At 40.2% G+C, this 12,833-nt stretch overlaps 1 protein-coding gene across 1 annotated transcript in view; it reads left to right on the top strand.

Moving 5' to 3' along the window:
• Positions 1–12,833, top strand: part of LOC140304667 (uncharacterized) — a 285,825-nt gene that overhangs the window by 61,709 nt on the left and 211,283 nt on the right. The gene's annotated exons all lie outside the window — the stretch shown is intronic.

Below are 12,833 nucleotides of genomic sequence, written 5' to 3'. Positions count from 1 at the left end.
CACACACACATGCATGCATACGCGCACACCCACCCACACACGCACCCACGCACACACACACACACACACGCACACACACACATACGCACACACCCACATGCATGCACACACACATACGCACACACCCACGCACACACCCACACACACGCACGCACACGCATACACACACATTTACTCCAGGACATGGAGGTGATGATAAAGGCACGGCAGTTGGCAGTTGCACAGTTTTGTGTACTTGTTCCTGGAAAAAGGGCAGCTGTGAGTGCGGCCTCAGCCGGGATCGTGTATCTGCGCAGGACATCGCAGCAGCTCCTGTCACTACACTGTGAGAGTTATTATTCTGGGGTTTCCTACTGACACGGTCAGACACACATTCTGTCAAATGTATGATGTATACATACACAGCAAATGCACGCAACCACGTGATCTTTGACTCCGATGTGTTCTGTATTCACTTGTTCCAGAGTAAAACCCAGGTATAGTCTTTACTCAACATGAAAAACTAAATCAAATCAGACCCTGCAGGTGGTGACATGACGGGAGCAGGTGTGTGTCTGATGTTACTGTTTGTGCGTCTGTGACTGAGCGGTAACTTCAAGCCACACCAAAATGTAGGTTTAGTCATACGAATTCCAAGTCATGAACACTCATACTTCTGATGCACACATTCAAATAAACAGTTAGATGCAGACAGTGAAATGAGAATGACACACACCTGGGGTCCTATAATTATTCGGGCTCATTTGCGTCATCCTTTCCCTCAAAAGGGCAACACCTGGTCACGCAACTTTATAAAGATTGAAATAAATTTGTTCTTCCGCTCGTGCCAGCAAACAATCAGGGGAAGTCAGTTTATTCATCTGCAAATGCGTTCACAAAGAGAGTTCTGTTGATCTGAAAATGCAAAAAAGAAAAAGATTTAATGAAAACAGATCAACATGATGATCTTTAATAGACAGTGTTGTAAACACAAGCTGATGAGAGTCAAACGTAAAGAATGTTCAGGGCATTGTGATGACTGTTTTTACTGGAAGCAAAGCCACAGACAGTCTGCCAAGTAGATGGTTAAACAGTTTTTTTTTTCTTGCCAAACCCCATTTAGTGATCTGTTTTTTAATTAACGTTGCTACATAGACACAGGTTTTTCTTTCATAGTCTGGTTTTATAGATGACAGCAGACGGGGGTCCACTGACACAGAGGATATACAGTTTAGACAAGACTAATAGTAACTCAGCAACATGTGGAAATTCCCTGTATGGAAAGAATTCATTACAAATTACTGAAGACATTTCTTTACCTTCACTACTACAGTTACTCTCAGTGAGTGAGCAGGAATTCTATTTTTCCCTGTTCTTATAAAATTTTTCAATTTGTTTTTTATTCCACATTCTTTCAATTATGCATCAATATGTCATGTGACTTTATACAATCCTTAAAACCTTATCAGTTTGTGGTCCGCATGTCTTATTTAATCAACACTAGTGGGACAACAGAGACAGCTGTGTAATAGTATATGTATGCTACAGCACTGTGCAAAAGTCTTGAGTCACCCCTCATTTCTTCATACTCTGAATCCAAAGAGCCAATCGTTTTTGTAATAAGCTAAAGTGGGTTTGCATAGTAGTTTTCCACCATTTCTGAAGGTCTTTCAAAGTTTGTCTTTGGACATTTTCAGTCCAGCCTTTGTCCATTTTTTGAGGAATGTGTTTTTTGTTTGTTAAGTCAATTAACACTGACCTACGGTTCAGTGCAGTTTGTTCTTCCTTTCTGTGAGGAAACTGGACAAAAAAGTAATCTGCAACAGATGATCAGCTGTTGTCCTTCCAAAACAGTAAAAAATCTCAGCTGATCTATCTACTGTTCACTGAAGCCTTGATGATTACCTTATTACTTCTCTGTGTGGACGTCAAAGTCACATAGTTCCAAACAAAGAGTGTTTGATGCGGAGACATTTTGTCCAGTAGTTATATTCTGCTTATTCTGTTATAGTTACATTCTGCTATATTATTAGTTGTATTCTGTTTCCTTATAGTTGGCACTTTGCCACTCCTAAACGCTCCCTTTCTGACCTTCCTTGAAACGTGAAAATGTTGAATGTCAGCGCCCATCAAAGCTGTGAGGTGCAGTATTGAGAGACACAAAAAGAGGTTTCTTTAGATCTTGGATTTTGTAAGGGCTTTTCACTGAATTAATAACAATTGATGGTGTTTTTTTTGTTTGGATCTTCTCTACATAAGAGGTTATCATAGCTTTCTTTGCACAATGCAAAGTGTTTGATGCTGAGCCAGGCCTGACAGCAAGAGCACACTGATGAAGAACACAATATTCTCTTTTCACTGTTTTTTTTCTCTGAGATTGCACAGCTACAATAAAAGGTTGAAATTATGAGTAGTGCAGTTGATACTGTTTTGAAAATTCCTTTTAATGATTCACATTTCCCACACATTGAGAGGATATGCCAATTACACAAACTATACTCCCTCCTGACTCTCTGACTCCCTCTGAGCTTATCGTTACTCTTTTTCTGTTTTATATTGCTCTGTGGAAAGGTCTACAGTGGAAAACCCCATGTAAGGAAGCAGTATTCATTAGAAGTCTTCAAAACACTGCCTTTTTTTCCTTTTGTGTCCTTTCTACTTCTTTTGATAAATGGAGAGCAGCTCTTCACCCATCTCCCCCACATGCCCTTTTAGGTGTCTTCAAAACAGATACCATCTCTAAATCCGTAGGCCAGAGAACCTCGTTCATTCACTGTTAACAACAAAGGCTCATTCAAACCTTCTTTTAAGATATCTAGAGAGGTCCATCATCCCTCACACACACACACTGGACGTAAAAAACATATGAGTGTGTCCCCTCCACCCTTAACCCCATACTCGCTCCTTATCTGTCCCTGCAGGTTTCCAGTAACTATGTACAATCTTCTTATACCAAAATCAAACACTCTTTGCAAGAATCTTTTGGGCCTTTTATGGTGAACTGCTTTCATTAATATTTAGTCGAATAATTAAAGGAAATAAAGGATTTAGATGATTCGCATAATTGTTCTGATAAACATCTGGGTGATCCTTTCTGTACGTGTGGAGCTCAGCAACCTCTTTCTGTGTGAGGTAAATCACTCTGTGGGGAGAAATTCTGCTGCACCAACAAACCACGCTCCGTCTCACTCAGCGTGCCATAGGCCCTCTTGAGTCCATACATCTTGGCTTCCAGTGTTTTCTCTCAAACTAAACCTCATTGTTTCACTCTGACATGAACTCTGGCAAGACCTTCCCTTCCAAAACTGTGAACGCCCAGTGGTGAGAAACAGAGTTAAGGAAGAAAGGATCGAGGGAGAAGACAGGGAATACTAAAAAAGAGGAAAAACTGAGAGATGACGAGAGAAAGAGTTGGCCTTCATTTCTGTGACGCCTTGCATTTGCCAACTCAAAACCCACAATGAATTAGAGCAGAGGAGAAAGGGAGGAAGGGATGGAGAGGAAGGGGTAGAGGGGCTTATGAAACCAGCTGCGGATGAAGACAGTCTTTAATAAGTAGAGAGCTTCGGGTTTCTGTGGTGGCTTGTAATGGCTCCAGTTGTCTAGGAGGAGGACTGAACAACACAAGTTTGTTTACACAAAGTAGTGTGGATTTACTGGCTTTACAGCTCGCAGCATCTCCAATGACAGGATCTATTGGCTCACTGGTCACTTACCATTTTGATTTCCTTAGTGATGATTTAACCTTGTGGTTCCAGACTGGCGAGCCAAAAAAAAGGCAAGGATAAAGTCTGTAGTCCTCTAAAGTAGCAAAAGTAACTGAACAGTTCAACAAAGTTTCAAATGAGTTTTTCCCCCACAAATGCTGCTGATGTCATTGAGCCATAAAGTGGACCTGGCATGATCATTTCCAATCATTTCTTTCTTAATCTTGAATATGCCTAGATTAGCTTTGATAACTCCAAATCATTTGTAATTATTTCAGCACTAGGGAGAGTTTTTCCTTGGAGAAAAGTCTTCCAGAGAACGAGAGGCTTGGCGATAAGGGCAGGGGAAGGTATGACGGTGACACACACAACTCTTGTTGCCAGTCAGGAACTACAAGACTCGTAAGAACAATAGATTTTGACAAACATGTCACGGTTTTGAGCAAGTTGTTACCCAAGGCTAGGTTTCTGATTGCGTTTTTTTGTACACAATATGTCAAATGTGTGGGCGGTGGTAAATGCGAACTATGGTTGCATGTGAGAGTAACTTGACGTTTGTGAGTGGTTGTAGAAGCAACAACTGGATATTTTCAGTCGCCCAGTGAACTAATATAACAACAAAAAGTACCATTAACCCCCTACCTGAATTTGGCTCCATCTCGTCATGATGTTTGCACTAAAATGCAATCATTCACCTAATGCTCAAACAACATAGACATCTGAAACAGTTGCACACACTACCTGAGGTTCAGACTCCTTTTAGTGTTGAAACAGCTTCAACTTTCAACTTCAGTCTACCCGCAAAGCTGGCATTGTACTGGGCCTTCATAAATCAGTGTTGCAAAGAAATCCAAACAATTTTGGAACTGTGATGCTGGCCAGGAAAAACAAACTGCATCCACTGATTCAAGATTGCTGGGTCAATAGTCTCTGTGATGTTAAAGAATGGTGCCACATTTGTAGCAGCCTGCTGCAGTATCTGGACACATTGTCTCTTTCTTTGCATCGTTTTCTATGCTTATTCAGATAATGTGCTATTTGAATGATTTCTTCTCGTAACTATGGCACTTTTTCACATCTATTTTGATGCATAACCGTGGCAACGGAAAGGTTGTTTACATGTGGGGGCAGCTGTTTGAGCTTTTAAAGCTCAGTTAATGCCTGGAATAAGACCCGAATCCAGATAAGTAGAATAGGAGATGTCTAGGATGCAGTGCAGTTACAAAACATAGAGAAATGAGGAGGAAGTTTAAATCATTTAGTCCCTTAATTATTGTGGAAAATGTGAGATAACAGGTGGATATAATGCATGAGCTTGGAACCTTGATGAGGACACAGCAGGAATATCAGGAAAATCAGGAACATTTTCTGTATCACTATGACATGGCCTCAGGAATCACTAAGACTTGCTAGACTAGCATTAGGACTTTATGGGCAGATAGAGACTGCACTATAAAGAAGGATGAAAGGCATTGCTTTTTAACAACAAATGGTGTAATCTGGACATGTGACTGATGAGGAGCACCACAGTTGCTGTGAGTTACTGTCCATGTTGTCTACTGAGAGAGTTCACCTATTACCTGCCGGTGCTGCATGTGCATGCATCAGCTAAGTTTTTGCCAAGCCACAAAAGCAACACTCATTGATGGCAACCTCTGAAGCTACACTTCAACTTTTAACAAGTTTTTCAGCAGATTTTTATTCCATTAATTTTGTTTTCTACCGATAAAAATAAAATATCTAGAGAAATATTTTATACTGCAGCAATGAATTTCTCTTTGGGGGTTAATAAGATATTATTTAATTGAACTGAATTGCTCTCAAAACTAAAAATGGGAGATGGGAATGTCTTTTTTGGAGACATTTGAAAATGTCCCTTTTTCACTCTGTCGCTATTTTCTTGTGCTTTGAATCACTGTTTTCTATATTATGAAATACTTTGTTCAGGTTAAGTATTAAAAATGACAGGGTTAAACATGACAGTAATAAGGTATCACATCAATATATCCATTTCCTGGATTACTTTCTCTGTGATGGCTGACATTTTTCCTAATCCTTGCCTTTTCCTGGTCTTTTTGTAGCCTATCAGTCAAATGATTGTTAGAATGTGGTTTGTCAGGTGCTTTTGCCTTTACATTTTTTAATCTATTCACTCGGAGCCTTAACTACTGTGTAGATCTATGTTACTAGTAAACTTGTCCTGACTTGACTGCTTCACATTAAGTTTACACAGCTCTTTGTTGTCACTTATCTATCAAATAGCAGCTTACATAACTGATAGCAATGTCATGTAGTTATAACAGCTTTGAATGACTTAGAGTGCTGCTACAGAAAACCATCAAGTAAGATTATTTTAGTGTATAAAGACATTTTAAGAGCAGTTCTTGCTATATGTTCCTATGCTTTAAGTCACTGTTGTTAACCTGTAAGCACATTAGCCCTGAAAACTAAACAAATGACTGACTCTGCAGCAAAAACGAGTTAAAAAAATACCTCCCTCTTTCTCTCTAATGCGTCCCTGAAGGATTTATGGGTATGACATCACCTTTAGACTTGTTGTCACTTGTCTGTCAGCTAGGAGTTTATGCACCTGACAGCAATGCCATGTAGTTATAACAGCTTTGACTGACTTAGAGTGCTGCTACAGTAAACCATCAAGTAAGATTATTTTAGTGTATAAAGACATTTTAAGAGCAATTCTTGCTTTGTGTTCCTATGCTTTAAGTCACTGTTGTTAACCTGTAAGCACATTAGCCCTGAAAACTAAACAAATGACTGACTCTGCAGCGAAAACTAATTAAAAGAATACCTCCCTCTTTCTCTCTAATGCGTCCCTGAGGGATTTATGGGTATGACATCACATTTAGACTTGTTGTCACTTGTCTGTCAGCTAGGAGTTTATGCACCTGACAGCAATGCCATGTAGTTATAACAGCTTTGACTGACTTGGAGTGCTGCTAAAATAAACCACAGATCTTGGGACACCAATTTATTGTACCATTCACTTATTTAATGTCAGTCACAGTCAGAGGTCATGGACGCCCAGCGTCACTCCCCAAACATTCTTTGTTTTCAAAATGTGCTTATGTTTGCAGGTGGAGAGAAGAAACTCTGAGGGAGGTAGAGCTGTGAATAAGGCTTGCCATAATTTTGAATCGGCTTCTGTCTACACTGTTTCACTGTAACCACTTATGTGGAGCCTCTCTCAGCAGCCAGAGCATTTTGCTTGTGTTTTACTTGCGTAAGTAGATAAAAGGTGCTGTGGCACTTTGAGAGATGTTGGGATTAAAAGAAAGCAAGATCACAGAAAGCACTGCTGTTGTGTTCCACTTCTTGTTTACATGAAACACACTGCATTCACTTCTTCATCACACTGGATGGGATTTTAACCGAAGCAAGCAGTTGTGAACCACATCAGTATCATTAAGCCCATAAGCCACCCCGATGAGTGCGTCATTAAAAAAATCCCCAGACACCAATTACCTACTGCTTTAGCTATGATGTGGCTAAATCGTTATCTCGATTCAAGTTCTGCTCAGAATTTGAGATTGGTAGTTGAGCTGACTGCTTAGGGAGCGGCTAGCTGCAAAGATCAGAACCAGACCAACTGATACCACAGAGAGCACAACAAGTGTTAACGAAGCACAGATGAGAAACTGGAGCACCACCTGACACAGAAGAGTCATCTTCTCTGGCACATGGAATCTGAGTCAGTTTGGCTTTTAAGTTGTAAACAGTTGTGTTGACTTTGTGTTTGTGATGACACTTAAGAAGTTGATTTGACTAAATCTTGACTTTGCCCCTTGCCCCGTGTGTAATCCCATCATCAGACCTCTGAACCTCCAATGGGCGTTTTCACCTATTAAATGTTATAAAACAAGCCAAATCTTCACAAAATGCTGTGTCGAAAAACTGAAAATTGCATCTGTGGGCATAAATCGATATATTAAATTTGCGTGACTATTTTACATTTTGCTGTGAGACTGGGTTTGGAGCACAGTAGAGAAATAATTCACGGCTAGGATTACTTCACTTAATTCTACTCAAAAATAGAAGCAGCATTCTGGATCTCCTGTGAAATCATCATCCTGTAAGGTAAAGTCAAAGAAGACTTGAACTTGCACAAGCATGAGAAATTAAAAGTATAAATGATCATTTTCATCTTGGCTGAGCAGCTGGAAAAGAGAAACCTGAGTCATGAGAAAATCTTTTGGAGAGCTTGATTGTACATGAACTGCCTAAAGACAGCAGCATCCATGACAACTTTCCCTTGAGAACACAGCTGTCTGATTTGGACAGTGTTTACCGGCAGTTGAATCTGCAGCAGTAGTTTATATGCTGCTAATCAGATGCCAATCCCCTGTACAAACCATGTCATTCTTTCTGGCCCAAACAAGTCCTGCTATAATCGCCACAAGACATGGATCTAGTACACAGAAAGATCTTTTTAATCATAAAGTATAGGCAGTGAAATTACAGATGATCACTTCTGTTCTTGAACCACCCAGAACAGTTTACATCTTCCCACCACAAATTCAGGTTAATCATAGTCCAAATACAAACTTTCCCAGAACCACTGAGGTGTTATCATTTGGACAGCACATATAAGACCTGATCCCTCATGAGGATTTGACATATAAAGACAGTCTGATTAAATACAACCCATTAGGCTCAGAGCTGGTAAAAACACAGCTCCATTTAGGGTATTCAGAATCAGTAAGGACATATGTCATCTGTCTCTTGTGGCAAAAAGCACATCTCCACCTCTCCCCTGTTGTATGCTGCGAGACTTTCAGTGCTTGTAAAGAACATCTGGAGCCAGTCACTCCACCACTAGCTTGTGAGTGCAGCTCCTAATGGAACATGTGAATGTGTTTTAAGATCCTGCTTGAACAGCTGCTGTTAGCTCAATTACATATTTGGCTGGAGAGCTGCAACGTGCTAACGCTTCACGCGTTCTGGTTTAAATGGGTAAATTGATGTTAATGCGGCTCTTAAGAGCCAAACTAGAGGGTCATAGAGGAAAAAAACACACAATTAACATGGAGATGAAGGGTCAAATGAGGAGTGTAGCTTGTGTAAGTTTGACCTATGGAAGGAATGATGGAAATGTAAGAATGAAAACAAGCTCTCAGAATTCACTATTAAGAAAGTATAAGGTTAAGGCTGAGCGATACTACACACACCCTAACAGAAAAACATGCTAACATATGCAATTGCACATGCCCATTAGTTGGCCAAAGATATCAATAAACCACCTCCCCTCCTTGGCTTCCTGTAGTACTCTATAAGTGCTCTGTACTATTGGCAAAGTGTATATTTTCAAGAGACATCTGTATTCAGGGAGCGCTTGCACCAGAACAAAGACAAACTAGTAGTCCCAACTGATCAAATGAATAAACCGCCTGGAGATATAATCTGCTTTGTTTGTATCACCAAATCCTTCTGGCATATCCTGTTGGCATTTCGTGCACAGCCAGAGAAACGGTAACTGGTCAATTCCAGTGAATCAAAGTTTCAGCACAAATTGTAATATACGGTTATTTTATGGATCAGTAACAGTAAAAGACGTGTTTGCATACAGAGAGAATTATCAGTGGAAGCTTGAACATGTTTTTCAGAAATTGGCATGAAATTATCAGCTGTCATGAATGATCTCGGCCTTTAGCCAATAGCTTGAAGCAATTTTCATCTCCATCTACACTGTTCATCTTTATCCAAGTCTCCTCCCACCACCACCCCTCACCCCACTCAAAGCTACTGTAACACAGTGATCACATAGATTACCGTGTTATGTCTTATGCGTCATCGTAAGGCCTCAGTTCCTGACCACATTTTCAAAATGTATTTAGAACAGAGGAGGTTGGCATTCTCAAAACAAACTAGTATGTCTGATGTGGCAGCAGGCTGTGACTAAATGCAAGAGGGCGGTGAAAAGCTTGTCTGTTCCTGCAGAGAGGAGAAGTGAAATGATCAAACCCAGTTTCCAAAATGTAGCCATTTTGTGTTTCTAAAAAACACAAATATGCATGACATTAGCTTGACATTTCTCAATGTGTTATATTTCCTAAAAATATACCTCAAAGTTTCTCTGCGAACTTTCTCACAGTGTGCACAAACAAGCCTTAGCATGGGTGAGTGCAGGCAAATTCTTAAAGTGGATAAAGTCACTGGACCCATTGCTTTTGAGACCTTGCTTCATCTTATCGATGATAATTCCAGTTTCTTGTGAGTCACATGTGTGATTTTGTTTTCTTGCCCATTTTATAGCTTTAAGAAGAAAAAAATTATAATTTGGATGAGGAAAAAAAAATTTGTATGGTAGATATAGATGCATCTTTGAAAATCAAGGGCATTCCCAACAAAGCGTCCCCTGGAAACATACTGACTGAGAATATTCTTTTTTTTTGTAATTTATGAAAAAAGGAAATTACATAATTTCACTCTGCCAACTGGGCTTAGGTAAAATTATGTATTTTCAGTCAAATGTATTTACTATTATTATATTATATTACACACAAAAATGATGGAAGTACACTGGTAGAGAAATCAGACCCTTCATACTTTCTCAGCACGGCTGGCCAACCAAAGCATGAAGTGAGCATGCTTGTCATTTTTTATCCTTCCAAAAATTTCCAAAATGCAGCCCAACAATTACAGTGTGAGAGAAGCGTTGAGGGAGTTGGTTTCAGACACTCTTCAGTGATACCGCCAGCTCTTTGTGCGAAGCGTGAGTGCTCACCAGTGGGCTTAGCGAAGGCTCCCACAAAGAATTTACACCACAGTAGAATAGTCGAGCATGCAGTGGGAAAAAAAAAACTTGCACCCTTGCATGTCCAGCTGAATTCAATATGCTTACACCATCTAAATATCCCCATCCATTCCCATCCTCCTCCTTCAAACCTAGCTGTCATGATGCCAAACACGGCGAAAGCCTCAGACTTTTTGTCTTTTATGGGGCAATTAAGCCCACACTGTTAAAAGATTCACTACTGTTAATGCGGAATGTTGGCTTCCCTGACCAATCATCTCAGTGCGGAATGGGATTTTTGTTGACTTAACACAAGCTGAAGATGTGCGAGATGAGATTTTTCACTTCACTGAGTCTGATATAGAGAGTGAAAACTAAAAGAGTAGACAGACACGGAGAGAAGACAGTTTGAAAATACACAAAAAGACGAATTATGGACAATCCTTTGTTCTCTAGACTAAACACACTTTAAAGAATAGTGCCATTTGTCAGCGAGCAATGACATTATTCTGGTTATTTCAACGCATTCTGAGCTCTTTTTTAAATGTTTTCATTCACGTACCCCGCTTATGTGTAAATCAGCATGAGTCCTCTTCAGAAGTATTTTCCTTTTTCCCTTGTCCAGGTTTTTTTTTCATTTCTATTTCAACTGACTTTTTTGCCTCTGTCTCTGAGTATCCTTTCCCTTTCCCATTCAACTCCTCTGTCCCTCTAAAATGCTCTTGACATCCTCCGTCTGGGGTCGGGCAAAGGTCCCAGATGACAAATCCCAGAGGGAATGTCAAAGGCCCAAAAGGAAACTTGTGAAATCCATCTCCACTGGCTCTTTTTGCAGTTTCTCCACCACATGTTAAAATACCTCTGCCTCTATTAATCCCTTTCAATGCTAGCATTAAGCTTCGGAAGACCTCGCAAACACAGGCTTGGCAGAAAGTCTACAGTGTTTGCAAGCTGGAAAAAAAAGGTTTACAGCAGCCAACAGAGATTTTAGCCACCCTTCACTAAGCCTCAGCAGTTAAAGAGTGGCCATTAAGGTGCCCACAGGGACTCATTTGGGACCAGCATGTTGCCGAGTCGCTTGTATAATTGAGCTTCCGTAAACAAGTCCTTTCAGTCATTGGGAAAACTAAAACACCCTACCTCCTGAAAATCTCCCAAACTAAACACCAAAATAAGACATGGGGCTGAAACTCACAGTGACCCTCTGAACTAGGGGGTCCCATGAGGCTGACTGGTACTGACACACAACTATTCGCACTCATAACACGAAGTATGGGAAGCCAGTTGTGTTGTTCTAAACATTTCTCTTAAAGTAGTGAAGTAATGTCACATAAGCATACTGTAACTTGTAACCACATGCTCAGAAATGTCACTGAAGTTACATTATAATAATAGTAATTCTTACAGAAAAATCTGCATTCTTGTCTATACAAATTCCATGTAATTCAGCCTCTCTTATTTTACATCTGTGGACACTTTGGCATTCTGACTATAGTTGACAAGCTCCGTGGGTTCTGTGTGTGAATAACCTTTCTTATAGACCTGCCAAAGAGCCTGCGGGACTGATTAGTAATATCTTCAGTGCCAGGATATTTAGTTAAGGCAAGTGAATCCCAGGACTACTGCTTGAATTGAAACCCCTCTGCTGATGTGACCTGACAACTTTGATTGCAACTACACACTGCTTACACACTAACAGCTTTAAGACTTGGATTTATCTGGACATAGTCTACACAGTAATTTTATTCCCATAAGTGGTTGCGGGTTACAATTAAATGAAAACTGCTTAATCGGGAGTAAAGGCTCGATGGAACTTGTTTAAAAGCTCAGCTAAATTAACTGGTTTTCAACAAAGGGATATCTAAATGGAAACTTTGTGACTCTGGAGATTTGTACTGTCCCCTCTCACTGTTAAGTTTATCTTACTAAACCATATGGACAGAAGAAAAAAAAAGAGCGGTCAAATATAGCTTTGGAAGAATTTACCCCAGTCACTCTTGGGTATTGTATGTATGCACATGCCTTTACACGTACTTTAAGTGTGTATTACTTCTGCTGCTGCAATCGTTCAGGGTGCTAAAGGAAATTGCAGTTCACACTGAGGACATTTTTCAAATCATGAAAATTCCCTTTGCTTTTATATTGTATCTGTGTAGAATCTGCCGACATGCTCACGGTACATTCACCTAAACCTGTGCTGAACTTGGACTGCAGCACAATGAAACAGGACAGCTGCTCCCACTGCGCTTGTGACCCTGACATCTAATTGCTTGCAATGGAAGAAGCAGCTTGGGTATGTGGTTTGTATGTGGTTTGTGAGGGGGGGTAACGAACTGAACAACTGACACATAGACGTGGAATCTCAGAAACCGAGGAATACATTAAGTTTCTGCACT

This window comes from Leuresthes tenuis, unplaced genomic scaffold (genome assembly GCF_036924035.1).
Source record: "Leuresthes tenuis unplaced genomic scaffold, fLeuTen1.0.hap1 SCAF_4, whole genome shotgun sequence".
Taxonomy (NCBI): Eukaryota; Metazoa; Chordata; class Actinopteri; order Atheriniformes; family Atherinopsidae; genus Leuresthes; species Leuresthes tenuis.
Note: the sequence above shows the minus strand (reverse complement) of the source record. Positions and strands in the feature narration are given on the sequence as shown.